Here is a 14,815-nt window from a genome sequence, read left to right on the forward strand (position 1 = left end):
AAGAGGGAAAGTCATGTGCACTGGGAACATTTTTGATAAGTGTTATAAACCGTAAGACATCCACATGCATTTAGAAACAATGACCCGCAGCCCCAGTGTGCACCTTCGATGTCAGCACAATGGGACACTGTGTCTCCTCCGCAGCGGTCTGCACTACACTCAGCTTTCTCAGTAACTTTTCCTTGTGGGGATCTAGACTCGGCTGGGCTCTTTGCTCAACCTGGAGCTTCACTTGAGGGCTCTGCAAAGCTGATTTAAATTCAGCCTGGGAGACATTTTTCCTCTAGAAAAACAAGCATTAGTGGTGGTAGCTGTCCACAGGAGGGTTTGGGAACTACTTTTCCAGAGGTCACACACCTTTCCTGAGGGGTGAGGTGCCCAGTGGCCCTGCAGGATCCTCTGCGACTTATGATCCGACCAGCCACGCCACACTCCGAACAGCAGCTGTTTCCTCATCTGCTCAAACCGCATTGTCAGGGCAGTGTCAGGGTGTTGGGTTTTTTGTTGTTGTTGTTGTTGTTTTTCATCGAATGTAACTTGTTTTGAGACAGGGTCTCTGTCGCCCAGGTTGCAGTGCGGTGGCACAATTGTGGCTCACTGCAGCTGCAGCTTCTACCTCCAGGACTCAAGCAATCCTCCCACATCGGCCTCTCGAGTAGCTGGCACCACAGGTACGTGCCACCACACATGACTCATCTAAAACAATTGTTTTTGCAGTGATGGGGTCTCCCTATGTTGCCCAGGCTGATCTTGAACTCCTGGCTTCAGGCCATCCTCCTGCCTCAGCCTCCCAGAGTGCTGGGATTACAGGCATGAGCCACCACGCCAGGCTGATTGAACATAACTTTGCTGAGGAGAATTCCACTTTTCTTTCATGGGCTTTGGGCTTGACTGTGTTTGGGTAAGCCCTGCTTTAAGTACTCTTGCGAGCTCCTCTCAGCTGCCTGTCTTGAGGGCTGTTTGGCATCCCAGCGGCGGAGCAGGGCCGCCGGGTGCTGTAAGCTGTTCCGCAGAGCCCTGGAGTCGGAGGCACGCAGCACTTTCATAAGGCTTTGTTCATTCACCTCTTCTCTGTTCAGCATGTCTTCACTGGGCACCTGCTGCATGCCCTTCAGTGCACCGTGCTATGGGCAGGGTCCTCATGTCCATGGTGACCTGGCTGACCCCACAGCCCTGCATCACGCCTGCTGTTCCCTAGGGCAGCCCTGAGCTGGAAGAACTGGAAGCTGTGCCACAGCCAGGCTTTGTTGATCAAGTTTACTTTCTGAGCAGTGCCCAGGCGCTGCTGACCAGGGTGCTGCTCAGAAATGCTGAGTGGTTCGGGGCCTCCTGCCCTTAGCAGCTCTTGCCCTGCCTAGGTGGCGGTGGGGGGACAAGGCAGGCTCTGAGTCTCTCCCAAGGTGCTCTCCCCGTTCCCCTAGCTCTTCAAGGCTGTGTTTTACCTGCAGGTCTCCCTCCCATCATTAAATGAATAAAACCGAAACAAGGCAAAAAGCCAGCCATTCTTCTCTCCTTCCCTAACTCTGTCCCCTCTCCCTGTGGCCCAGCTGCTCTTCTCTCTCCACCCAAGCTTTCGAGCACGTGCTTTCCATCGTTCCCGCCCCTGCGTGCCCAGGGCCTACGCCAGTCATTAGGGCCCCCTGGCTTCCCTCTCACTCCTCCACGGCCCTGGGTGGTGCAGCTCCTCTGGACGTTCTCCCCAAGTCTCTGGTCATTCTCTTCTCGATTGCCCTCAGCTCTTCCCCTGGCCCTTTAGATGTTGATGTTCAAGGACCTGGCACTGTCTGCCATGACGGTGCTGGGCCCTAGCATGACTCTGAAGTTTGTTCTCAGCTAACGTCTCTCTCCTGGGTCCCAGTTCACCTGCTGAGCCTCTAGATTTTCCCACAGACACGCCAAGCTCCACACAGGCAGGATGGATCACTTTCCCTCCAAGTCGCCTGCCTTGATGGAGGTTGTGAGCATCTCCCCAGCTGTAGCTTCCAGCTCCTAAACTCTGCCCACCTCCCTGCCCCACATCTGAGCAGCCACCCACCTGCAGCTCCTAGACTCTCCCTGATCCCCTGCCCTCCTCTGAGCAGCCACCCACCTGCAGCTCCTAGACTCTCCCTGATCCCCTGCCCTCCTCTGAGCAGCCACTCACTGGCAGCTTCTGTCTCCATGCAGTCCTCCTGGCTGTCCAGACCGTTTCAGGGTCTCCTCAGCTCTGGGAGAGCCCTGCCTGCCTCCTCTCCTCCCTGTTCTGCTGTGGCCCTCAGGGACATAAGCGGGCTCCAGAAGGCAAATCTGGTCATCTCTCCTGCCCAAGGTCCTTCTGTGGATTCTGCACCAAGTCCACAAGCCCTTTCTCTCTGCATTTGGGGTCCTGCTGTGTCTGTGGTCCCCCACGGGTGTCTGTCCTTGGGCTCACTGTTTCTCTTCCTCTTCTCTGAGCCACTCATCACTCAAGACCCAGCTCAGTGGACATCTCCTCTAGGTTCTAGGTCACCGTTGTCTGCTGTACCTGTCAGGTGTCAGGGACTCAACCTGTCTCTGAGTGCCTCTTGCCTGTCACTGCTAGAGCACTTGGTGCTGTGTGGCAGTGTCCCCTGGCCTGGCCCTGCACAGGTGGGCAGTGGAGTTCTGGAACCTGTAGGGGCTCTCAGTATCCTCACAAGCCAGTGCTCCCCATGGCTGGAGGCTCTGCTGTGTTTTTCAACAGGGATTTGAGCACCTCACCTGCTGCTCAGGTGAGGTGCTTTGAAAATGGCATTGAGTAACTGATGTGCTTCTGCTTCTGCAGCAGAGGGAAAAGACAAATGGCAGCCTCCAAATCTCCCCAGCCCAGGGTGTTCTCACTGACCCACACGACCTGATCACTTAGAAGTGATGTGGCTTCATGTCCTTGTTCTTACAATTTTGGTTCTTGTTTGTGGTTTAAATTATTTCCATGAGATTTTTGGTATGAGAAAGAAAGTGACTAGAAATAACCTTAAATGATCTTAAAATTAGCTACTCTTTCTCTTTACATCCTTCAAGTACTAAGTTCAGGCTGCCGTAACAAAAATACCATAGACAGGGTGGCTTAAAAAACAGAATCTTATTTCTCACAGTTCTGGCGGCTGGGAACTCTGAGATCCGGCGCCAGGTGATCTGGCTCCTGGAGAGTGCTCTCTTCCTGGGCTTGTAGAGGGCTACCTTCTTGCTGCATCCTGACGTGGCAGAGACAGCGAACATCTCTCTCACGTCTCTTCTTGTAAGGGCACTAATCCAATAAGAGGGCCCCACCCTCATCACCTCATCACCTCCCAAAAGGCCTCACCTAAGACCATCCCCTTAGGGGTTAGGATTTCAACCTAGGAATTTGGGGGAAACATAAACATTCAGTCCATAGCAAGTATCTTTCCTTTTCTCTGAAAGATACAGAGGTTCATGTCATTTATTGTTACTACAGAAAGCTTTTCTCTTTCTCTGTGGTCTTTTTAGCTCATGAGACAGCAGTACTAATTTTCTTGGCATGAAATATGTGGTAGAGGTTGTAAATTTTGAGATACTTTCTGACTAAGGGGAAAAAAAGGCTGTTACTTTCTAACCACTAAAATCCTTGGTGTAATTTTCTATAAGTTTGTCTGAAAGTCCACTGTAAGACTAATTAAAACCTCATTTTTTGTGTGTGGTGGTGACTTACCAAATTAAAAATTATCTGGGGCCAGTCATGGTGGCTCACGTTTGTAATCCCAGCACTCTGGTAGGCCGAGGTGGGCGGATCACATGAGGTCAGGAGTTCGAGACCAGCCTGGGCAACACGTTGAGCCCCTATCTCCACCAAAAAATGCAAAAATTAGCTGAAAGCAAGGCGGAGTGGCTCACATCTGTAATCCCAGCACTTTGGGAAGCCGAGGCAGGTGGATCACCTGCAGTCAGGAGTTCAAGACCAGCCTAGCCAACATGGTAAAACCCTGTCTCTACAAAAATACAAAAAATTAGCCAGGCATGGAGGCGGGCACCTGTAATCCCAGCTACTCGGTGAGGGGTTGAGGCAGGAGAATCACATGATGAACCCAAGAGGCAGAGCTTGCAATGAGCCGAGATCGCGCCATTGCACTCCAGCCTGGGCAACAACAGAGAAACTCCATCTCAAAAATAAATAAATAAATATAAAAATAAAAATTAGCCAGGCGCGTGCACGCCTGTGCTCCCAGCTACTCAGGAGGCTGAGGCTGGAGAATCACTTGAACCCGGGAGGCAAAGGTTGCAGTGAGCCGAGATCGTGCCACTGCATTCCAGCCTGGGCAAGAGAGTGAGACACTATCTCAAAAAAAAAAAAAAAATTATTTGGGAAAATATAACAATCAGGAAACTTCTGAAAAAGAAAAGTGACCAAGATGACTTGTCCCACCTGCCGTATGGGAGTACATTGATCAAAGCTGTGCATTTTCTACCATTTTGACATCGTTGAGATTGGGTTATTTCTTACAGTCAATGGTGTGTGTTAATTTAATTGGTGTTTTCTTAATGTGCACAAAATTGGTGCCTTTGTAATTGCATGTTGATGAGACTATGGCATAAAGTTACAATTAATACATTGTGAGATTGGCATAGTAATAGAATATAGATAAGAAATAGACTGAGTGCATCTGGGAATTTCGCTGTGATAAAGGTAACATATTAAATCTGGGACAAAGAGCCATTTAGAAAAAAAAGCCAATTCTTTAGTCCTTACACCAAAATAAATTAGACATGTCATATATTTAAGGTTAAGAAAGGCAAATCATATAAAAGGAAATGAAAATGATTTAATCTTGGGATGAAGAAGGGCTTTCTAAGCATGAAACAAAAGCTTCAAGTGGTAATGAAATAGTTGATTGATTTGGTGCAACCGTATCTCATGTTGTCTGAGACATCCTTCACTGGAGAGTGACCAGTGTTTTGTGTTCCACTAAGGGAAAAATGCTGCCGGGGAGGTTTTTGTCCCTGATCCTAAGATACACCCTGATCTCAAAGATGTTGAAATGGAGGGAAAGTGCGTCTTGGAATGGGTGAAATACAGAAAAATATGCTTACTTACAACCAAAAACCTAAAAACCACCTAAAACTACTTGAACATGGGAAGCAAGCATTGTCATGGTGGGTTAGTTGCAGGACGGTTTTGGCAAAACTGGGGTGGCCTTGCTGCTGCCACTGCAACTCCTACTCTAGTTTTTGGTGGTTTACCCTGAGGAGGGGGTTACGAGGATGCTGCTGGTGGTGGTGGACGAGAAGCAGGAGCCCGCGCCAGGGCCTGGCGTTCTGCAGACTCTCATCCTCTCCTGCGCCACCTCACGTCAGTTAGAGCCACGAGTGCTTATCATAACGTAGAGAGGTAGATTTGTGTCCCTAACTCCCCAGTGTGTCTTCTCTACAATGCAGCTTCTCTCCAGAGCAGGGTGCCTACTGCTCATGTGGGCTGGCAGCACCACTGAGGGCCTGGGGCTGGCCCAGTCCCTGCCCACTGTCTAGTGAGGCGACAGTACACAAGCAATGGCTGTAAAGGTCAGCACGTCCTGGCTAGGGAGGGGCTGGGGCATCCCAGCCAAGGGCACCTAATCCAGAACAATTCCTAAGGATGAGCGACAGGGAGAGTGTTTTTGTCATTAGCACAGGAAAACCACTGTGTTAGTCTGTTCTCCCACTGCTATAAAGAAATACCCAAGACTGGGTAATTTGTAGGAAAAGAGGTTTGATTGGCTCCCAGTTCTGCAGGCTGTACAGGAAATGTGCTAGCATCTGCTTCTGGGGAGGCCTCAGGAAGCTTTTACTCATGACGGAAGGTGAAGCAGGAACAGGCTTCACATAGTGGATGCAGAAGAAAGAGAGGGGGCGGAGGGGGAAGGTGCCACACACTTCTAAACAATCAGATCTCAGGTGAACTCAGAGCCAGAGCTCACTCATCACCCAAGGGATGGCCCAGGCTGTTCATGAGAACTCTGCCCCCATGAGCCGGACACCTCCCACTAGACCCCACCTTCAGCACTGGGGATTACAATTCAACGTGAAATTTGAGGGGGAACAAATATCCAAACTGTATCAACCGTGTACAGTGTGGTCATGAGTACAGTGGAAAAACCTGAGAAGGTTCACCCCAAAATGTTAGGGGATGACATTACTGAGCAATTATTGCACACCAGATGCTGAATAAAGTCTTTTGCTGTTATTAATTCATGTGCTCCCCCCAGTAACCTTCCAAGTAAGTACTCTCACTGCCCAGTGACCTTCCAAGTAAGTACTATCACTGTGCCCGCATAGGACAGAGACGCCTGACACCCACAGGGCGGGTGCTTGGCTTTGGCATGCCCCGGCCAGCGGTGCAGCTTCTCTTGATGCCACACTGCCTGCAGGTCATGAGTTATTTCAATTTTCTTATTTTTTTTCTGTTTTATATTATAGTTGTCTATCGTGAATATATATGGTGTAATTTCAAACTGGTTTAAAATAACAAGGCAAGTCAGGCAGCATCCACAGGACTGCAGCTCGTGCCTCAGGCTCAGGCTCAGCCCCAGCCCCGGCGCCTCCTGGCGGAGTGTGGCCCTGGGGCTCTCCCAGGCTGCTGTTCGGCTGCGGCTTCTGTTCCAGCTGCAGCCGTGTGGCTCTTGTGTCCCACCTGTCATCTTGAGACTCGTCCAGCTCTTGAAACCACAGTTGGTGCTGAGCTGCTCCAGCACTCACTGCAGGTATGGAGGGAGGAGTGGTTCTCAAAAGACTGTTTCTCTTTTCCATAGGAACAGTGCTATAGAGTATTTGTCCTTTCTTGCACTGCTATAAAGAAATACCTGCCGGGCACGGTGGCTCACACCTGTAATCCCAGCACTTTGGGAGGCCGAGGCATGCAGATTGCTTGAGGTCAGGAGTTCGAGACCAGCCTGGCCAACATGGTGAAACCCTGTCTCTACTAAAAATATAAAAATTAGCCAGGTGTGGTGGCGTGTGCCTATAATCCCAGCTACTTAGGAGGCTGAGGCAGGAGAATCACTTGAACCCAGGAGGCGGACATTGCAGTGAGCTGCGATCGTGTCACTACACTCCAGTCTGGGCAACAGAGTAAGATTCTCTCTCAAAAAAAAAAAAAAAAGAAAAAAAAATACCTGAGACTGGGTAATTTATAAAGAAAAGAGGTTTGACTCACAGTTCCCTAGACTGTACAGGTAACATGGCTGGGGAGGCCTCAGGAAACAAAATCATGGCAGAAGGCAAAGGGAAAGCCGGCACATCTTACATGGCTGGGGCAGGAGGAAGAGAGAAGGGGGAGGTGCTACACACTTTTAAACAACCAGAGAACTCACTAGCACAAGAACAGCAGGGGGTCGTTCACCCCCTCCCCCCCACAGGATCCAATCACCTCCCACCAGGCCCCTCCGCCAACACTGGGGATTCCAATTCCACATGATACTTGGGCGGGGCAAAGAGCCAAACCACATCAAGCATCATCTGCTGCCTGTTTTTATGGCCAAAGAACTCGAGTGATCTGGATCTTTGGATTGCTGACCTTTAAATAACTTGGACTGTTGTTTTGTGATGGAATCTGGGGGATGGTGGTGGTTGGCAGGAAACACTAATAACCTGTAATCAATCATCTCTCCCCTCTTCTAACACCTGTGATTATTCCTGTGTAGGCAAGAAAGGGTGTACTATATAAGGTATTCTCATCCTTTAAAAAAATAAAATACATTAAAATGTTATCTCTCGAGGGGCTCTTGGTGATTTCGAATTTCTTTGTCATATATTTTTCTGTACTATAAAAATCTTGAGTGTGCATCCCTTCAAAACCAGAAATATACTATTTTTAAAAAATTGGTACATATAACTTAGCATCTGAGTGATGACAGTTATATTTTAAAAGTGAAATCGGCCATGCGTGGTAGCTCACGCCTGTAATCTCAGCACTTTGGGAGACCGTGGCGGGTAGATCACCTGAGGTCAGGAGTTCAAGACCAGCTTGGCCAACATGGTGAAACCCCGTATCTACTAAAAAAAAAAAAAATACAAAAATTAGCTGGGTGTGGTGGTGGGTGCCTGTCATCCCAGCTACTCGGGAGGCTGAAGCAGGAGAATCACTTGAATTCAGGAGGTGGAGGCTGTAGTGAGCCGAGATCACACCACTGCACTACAACCTGGGCGAGAAGAGTGAAACTCCATCTCAAAAAATAAAAAATAAAAAATGAAAGTGCACTTAAAGGCCGGGCACAGTGGTTCACACATGTAATCCCAGCACTTAGGGAGGCCAAGGCAGGTGGATTGCCTGAGCTCAGGAGTTCCACCCCAGGCTGGGCACCATGGCAAAACCCCATCTCTACCAAAAATACAAAAAACTAGCCGGGCATCATGGTGCCCACCTGTGGTCCCAGCTACTCGGGAGGATGAGGTGGGAGGACTACTTGAGTCTGGGAGGTAGAGGTTGCAGTGAGCCAAGTTCATGCACCACTGTATTCCAGCCTGACAGAGTGAGACCCTGTCTCCAAAAAAAAAAAAAAAAAAGTGAACTTAAAACTGAAAGAAAATGCACAGAAGTCTTGGTGGAGGCTACCCCAAAATAGGTGGACCATATGGTTTTTTTTTTTTCTGTATTTTTAGGGACCTTTTTACCTTTTTTTTTTTTTTTTTTTTTTTTACAATGAGCATGTATTTCTATCACTTTAAACATGAAAATGCATTAAAATTTTTTTGTTGAAAATAGAGCTGTCTTGTCCTGCTTGGGGGGACAGCCCTATGAAATATTTTTAGTTTTTATTGCATTTTACTGGACATGGTCACACCTACTTCTTTCGTTTCCTATTTCCTGCTGTAACAAGTCATCACAAATGTAGTGGCTTAAAATAGCACAAAATTACCATTTTGCATTTCTTTTTTTTTTTGAGATGGAGTCTTGCTCTGTCGCCCAGGCTGGAGTGCAATGGCGCGATCTCGGCTCACTGCAGCCTCCGCCTCCTGGGTTCAGCCATTCTCCTGCCTCAGCCTCCCGAGTAGCTGGGGCTACAGGCGCCTGCCACCACGCCCAGCTGATTTTTTATTTTTTATTTTTTTAGTAGAGACGGGGTTTCAGCGTGTTAGCCAGGATGGTCTCAATCTCCTGTCCTCATGATCCACCCGCCTCGGCCTCCCAAAGTGCTGGGATTACAGACTTGAGCCACTGCGCCCGGCCTACCATTTTGCGTTTCTGGAGGTTAGAAGTCCAACACAGGTCTCAGGGCTAAAATCAAGATGTCGGGGTGGAAGGGCTGTGAGCCTTTCCAGAGGCCTCAGGGAGAAGCTGCTTCCTCCCCTTTTCCAGCTTCTAGAGGTTGCCCACATTCCCAGGATCGTGGCCCTGTTCTTCCATCTTCAGCAGCAGTGATGTGGAATCTCTCTGATCGATCCTTCTGTAGCATCATCTCCTCTGACCACAGCAGGGAGTGCTTTGCCATGCTTTAGAGCCCATGTGATTAGATGGATCCTCCTCCCCGGATGACCCTGGATAATCTCCCCACCTCAAAGCCCTTAATTATGTCTGCAGAGTCCCTCTTGCCACATCAGGTGCTATACTCACAGGTTCTGGGGTTAGGCTGTGGGCACTGGGCATCTTTGGGGAGCCATTATTCTGTTTGCCACGTTCTCCACACTGATGAAGCACCTGCCCAGGTAAGTGATATTCCTACTTCATACTCCCCAGTGAGTGGGGTTAGCCCTGCCCAGGAAGCAGGGTCTGATGCGGCTGAGCTGGTTACAGGCCTTACAGACTGCACGGCCACCACAGTGACCCACCATCCACACAATCTCCTGCGACGCTGTTCTGGAAGCTCTGCTGCAGTGCTGGATGGCTTCAGCCGGATTTCAGCGCTCGGAAGCTCCCCCATAGTCCCTCATTCTTCCCTATCCCTGCCCCAGCTGTTGCTATTGTTTGCCTTTATCCCTTTTTCCTACGAGAAGAACCAGATTCAAACATTTGCCTGCCGGCAATAGCGTTTCTGAGGAAGACACTGCGAAGGGAACAGCGGGTCGAGCCAAGCCTGCTCTGAGCGCAAGATCGTAGGAGAGCTGTCTCGCACACAGCTGCACACTCTGTCCCTACTCTCCCCTGGGAGAGAATCCCTGGTGTAGACTTAGTCCCAATCCTCAGAAGAGCTCCCCCAGTGTGTGATGTGGCTCTGCCAAAGATCGTGAGAAAGTAGAGATCCAAAAATAAGTATTCTCTGGGCAGCACAAGCCAGATAAAGTTGTTCTCAAGTTGGCTCTGGCTGGTTTGTGGAGGGCACAGAGGCTTTGACACGTGAGCTTGTAAAGATGCTTTCTTTCCCATCCCAGGGAGCTGCCCGACCCCTCCTGGCCGCCGAGGCCCTGTCCTCAGCCCAGTGGAGCAGCAGCAGTGGCTGCTGCCTGCGTGACCCTGCTGAGACCTGTGCTCGTAGTCAGATGGGATGTTCTGAACTCTTGGAAGCCAAAGGTTATAGTTTTTTAAAGACTAAAAAAGGAATATTGTATTGTGTAAAACAGAAAAGGAAGGGAAGCACTCTTTCTCCCATTCCCTTATTGATCAGTTTGGGCTTGTTCCTGTCTCTAGAATCTGCATATGTTTTACACTGTAAGACCCTGGAGCGCAGGCTTTCATTCCATGCAAATGTACCTGCTCTGTACCAGGCACTGTTCCAGATGCCCCGGCTGCAGCCATTAAAGCAAAGATTCAGGGATTTGCATTCGCATGGAGTTGTTAGACAAGCAACGAGATGAGAGTGCCTGTGAGGTGATCAAGTGCTGGTTACAGAGAAACTTGGAGGAGAGGTCGGGTGCTGCCTTCCAGTGCTCAGGCAGGATGCGCAGAGAAGGGGATGCCTGAGCAGAGACCTGGCAGAGATGAGGGCTGAGACACCTGTCCAGCTGTGGACAGAGCTCCAGGCGCTGTCTGGCCCAGGGCCCAGTGGGAGCACCTGGCCCTGAAAAGAGTCTCCAGCCACCAGGATGGCTGAGAGAACTTGGGTGGGTGAGGCAGGAGCCAAGGCCAGGGAAGAAGTGGAGGGCTGGTCAGGTGGGGCACAGAAGGCACTGGTGATTGCTTTGACTTCTCAGCAGAGGTGTGAGCCATTGAGGGGCTGCCAGCTCAGAGTGACAGGGTCTGGCTGACTAGGGAAGGAGGAAGGCAAAAGAGGCGGCTGTGGCCCAGTGGGGAGGTGTACAGGGGCTCTAGATCTGGGTGGATTTTGACAGTGGAGCCGCTATGATGTCCTGACGGTGAATGTGGAGTTAAGGGAAAGAGGGGTCAAGAATGATGAAGTTTTGGCCTGAGCCAAGGTGTGGAGTTGAGGTAGAAGGTGGGACTTGACTCCAGAGGCAGGGCTCAGACACCGGGCCAAACTGAGGACTAGCTAAAACAGGTTATAGGGGAAGCAGTTTTCCAGAAGACACACCCATCAGTGCGCCATGTCAGTTTACCATTGCCATGGCAACACCCAAAAATTATTGCCCCTTTCCATGGCAATGAGCCAGTGATCAGGAAGTTACCACCCTCATCCTAGAAATTTCTGCATAAACCGCCCCTTAATTTACATATAATTAAAAGTGGGTATAAATATTAGTGCAGCCCTAAATCTGAGCTGCTCCTCTGGACACACTTCCCAGAGAGTGCCCTGTGCCGCAAGGAGCAGTGCCTCTGCTGCTCCTGGATGCTGCAGCTTCAATACAAGTTGCTGTTGAACACCACTGGGTAGCTCTTGAATTCTTTCCTGGGGGAAGCCAAGAACCCTCCCGGGCTAAACCCCAATTTTGGGCTTCACCTGTCCTGCATCAGAGTTGCCATCTGGTTGTGTCTAAATTGTTTTATCTCCGTGCCTGTGAATGACACAATGCTGTTGTTTCTCCTTTATTGGGGATTAGGGAAAGCAGAAAGGTGGAAGAAGGAGATGAGAGCCTCATCCAGAGCCACAGGGCCAGGTTATCTGGGTTCCCTAACAATGCACACCCCTCCCACCATGTACAGGTTATTATGTGGTTAACATGTCATCCAAGAAATGCTTTAGATTCAAGAGGGTTTCAGGGAAAGAAAAGCAAAAGGCTATTGTCCTCTGGGGAAGAAATGCCTCATGCCCTGCCTATCTCTAGGAGACTCTGGATGGGTGTGAGTGCAGCCCGCTGGCTGGGCTTCATGTCTTTGGAGAGTGGCATGAGCAGCAAAGCCACACAGCGCTGAGGCCATTTCACATGAACAGTCTCTGCTTCTCTTCTGGCACTCATGGGAATAGCTGTTGGTCACAGCGTCAACATCAGCTTGGGCTCTGGGCTTGGAAATAAAGCCAGGTTCCCTGGCTGCTTAGGTCCAGGTTCCTGAGGCCAGGTCCTTGCAGGAAAGGCTCTGCATATTGTGCTCCGCACAGGACTGCCTGGCAGGAAAGATTGGGCCCAGAATCCAGCACCCCGATGTGGGGCTGCATCCCTCTGGAGGAAGGCAAACCGCTTCCTAATCCACACACAGGGCTGTCTAGTTTGTGGGAGGCTGTGACTGAGGCCTTCCCAGCAGAGGACATCTCCGCACGGCTCAGCCAGGGCTCCCTTCCTGCTCTGTGTGGCTCCCATAGGAGCCTATGGGGAAGGGTCACAGGCAAGAAGTGTCTGAGTGTTCCTGGGAGCCTTGGTTAAATGCCATCACTAGATCACCCTTTAATCACACCCTGAACGTTTTTAGTAGAATTTCAGACATTCGGGAATTAAGTTGGGGAAAAACGAGGCCCTCTCAGTGTTTCCTATAAATTTACCAAATTGGTGACAATTTACTAACCGTGGATGAAGCTCATGCTAAAAACCTGTGGATAATCTTGTGCAAAAAGATCTACAGCGGGGTTTGGAAAGAAAATATGAGAACCATATGTATTTTTCTTTTCCTTTAAATTTCCTATTTTTTGGGCACAATGGTTCACACCTGTAATCCCAACACTTTGGGAGGCTGAAGCAGGAAGATTGCTTGAGTCCAGGAGTTCGAGATCAGCCTGGGCAACATAAGGAGACTCCATCTCTAAAAATATAATACTAGTAAATTTCTTATTTTGTGTGTTTTATCATGTATGCAATGTTAGTACATGGAATACATGTGTGTACCTTATTAATACATGTGCACAGCCAGGATTTGTCCTCAGCTTTGTTTCAGCGATAAGGAAACAGGATTGAAATAGTTTGGAGACCATTTGCTCTAGTAATTTCCCTGGGTTCAACGTCAACGTGAGGAGTTTGACAGGGATTTATGAGAAGCCTTGGAGGCTGGTCCATGGTTAGCCACACCCAGACCTGTAGGCACAATGTCTTCAAGATCTGATGAAGTCCGATGCTGCCTCCTGAAAGGGGCACCCTCAATCCTGGCCATCTTCCCTTCAGCTATTTTTTGGGTGGAGCAGAAAAGAGGTTTAACTGGCGGGTGAAATTGCACATACTTCACAGGTGGTGTCGCTCTTCTTTGGCTGGCAGTAAGGGAAGGAAGGCCCTCTGCAGCATAAAGCACACTCATCATGCCTAATCAGCGCAAGCAGGCGGGAAACAAGTGGAGCCTATCAGAAGGCAGAGTTGGACACTCCTAGCATGAAAAAAGCATTCAAAGTATTTATTCACTTATTTTATTAGAGACAGGGTCTCAATCTGTTGCCCAGGCTGGAGTGCAGGGGCATGATCATAGCTCACTGCAGTCTTCAACTCCTGGGCTCAAGTGATCTCCCTGCTTAGCCTCCTTAGTAGTTGGGACTACTGGCACCCACCACCACTCCCTATTAATTCTGAAAAAAACTTAGAGATGCGATCTTGCTATGTTGCCCAGGCTAGTCTCAAACTCCTGGCCTCAAACAATCCTCGTGCCTCAGCCTGCCGAGGAGCTGGGATTATGGGCTCAAGTCATCATGCCCAGCAAAAGTACTTATATTTAATATAAGATTTCAATCAGTTCTGAGGACCTAATTGGAGAGGGACCTGGCACTTAGGAAGTCCAGCTCTATAAAAATTGGAGCTGCAAAGCTCCAGCAGTTAGTCAGAATCCAAGCTTCCATGATCCTGCTCACCAGATTTCTACCATGGGAAGCACATTCTGAAATTTGCCTCACTGCTTGTTCTAGTGGCCAGTCTGAGAACCTCCACAAAGCTTCACTCTAGAGATTTAAAGGGTTATAAATATAGTCAAAATGAATTCACAAACCGTGAGCTCAGATGTGCGCATGTAAGTTCCTTTAACTCAGTTTAATTCCTTGCTGCAAGCTCCCATTCTGCCCAATGCAGAACCCAGAATTTAGGCAATACCAGATAAACGCTGCACATTCAGGGCTGTTTCCCTTTGGTGTCCACCCTCCTCCCTACCCTAAGACAGAAGCTCTGAGAGGCAGATGCAAAGGGCATGAAGTGGGGGGAGAGGGGTGGGGGGTCAGCTTGGACTTCTCTCTGTCCTGATTCTAAGCCAGCAGCCTTTGGGGTGTGACTTACCTGGGTGGCCTTCATACGCTCCCACCTGTATGTGGGCTGGGAGGCAGGGACCTCCTCTGTGATCTCTGTGGGGATGGGCCACCCAATCTCTGCCACAGGCTGCCCTTATCTCAGCTGAAAGGCCCCCAAAGGTGCTTCGGGTCCCTCATATCCTCTCTCTTTCTTCCCCTCCTCCCCACCGCCGCCCCCCCACCCCTCCCCCATCCCCCACCATTTCCTGTGGCAGGTGGAAGGGCTATCTGGCTTCCTGCACACCCCTACAGCTCACTCTGGATACCTCTTGTAGCCTCTCTGTGAATGTCACATGAGGGACCCTGGTGAGGCTGCCATGTCAACTACCTGAGTTCTAGAAAGACCAGCCAGGTGACAGGTACACTCTGCATGA

This window comes from Pongo abelii, chromosome 5 (genome assembly GCF_028885655.2).
Source record: "Pongo abelii isolate AG06213 chromosome 5, NHGRI_mPonAbe1-v2.0_pri, whole genome shotgun sequence".
In the NCBI taxonomy this organism is placed as follows: domain Eukaryota; kingdom Metazoa; phylum Chordata; class Mammalia; order Primates; family Hominidae; genus Pongo; species Pongo abelii.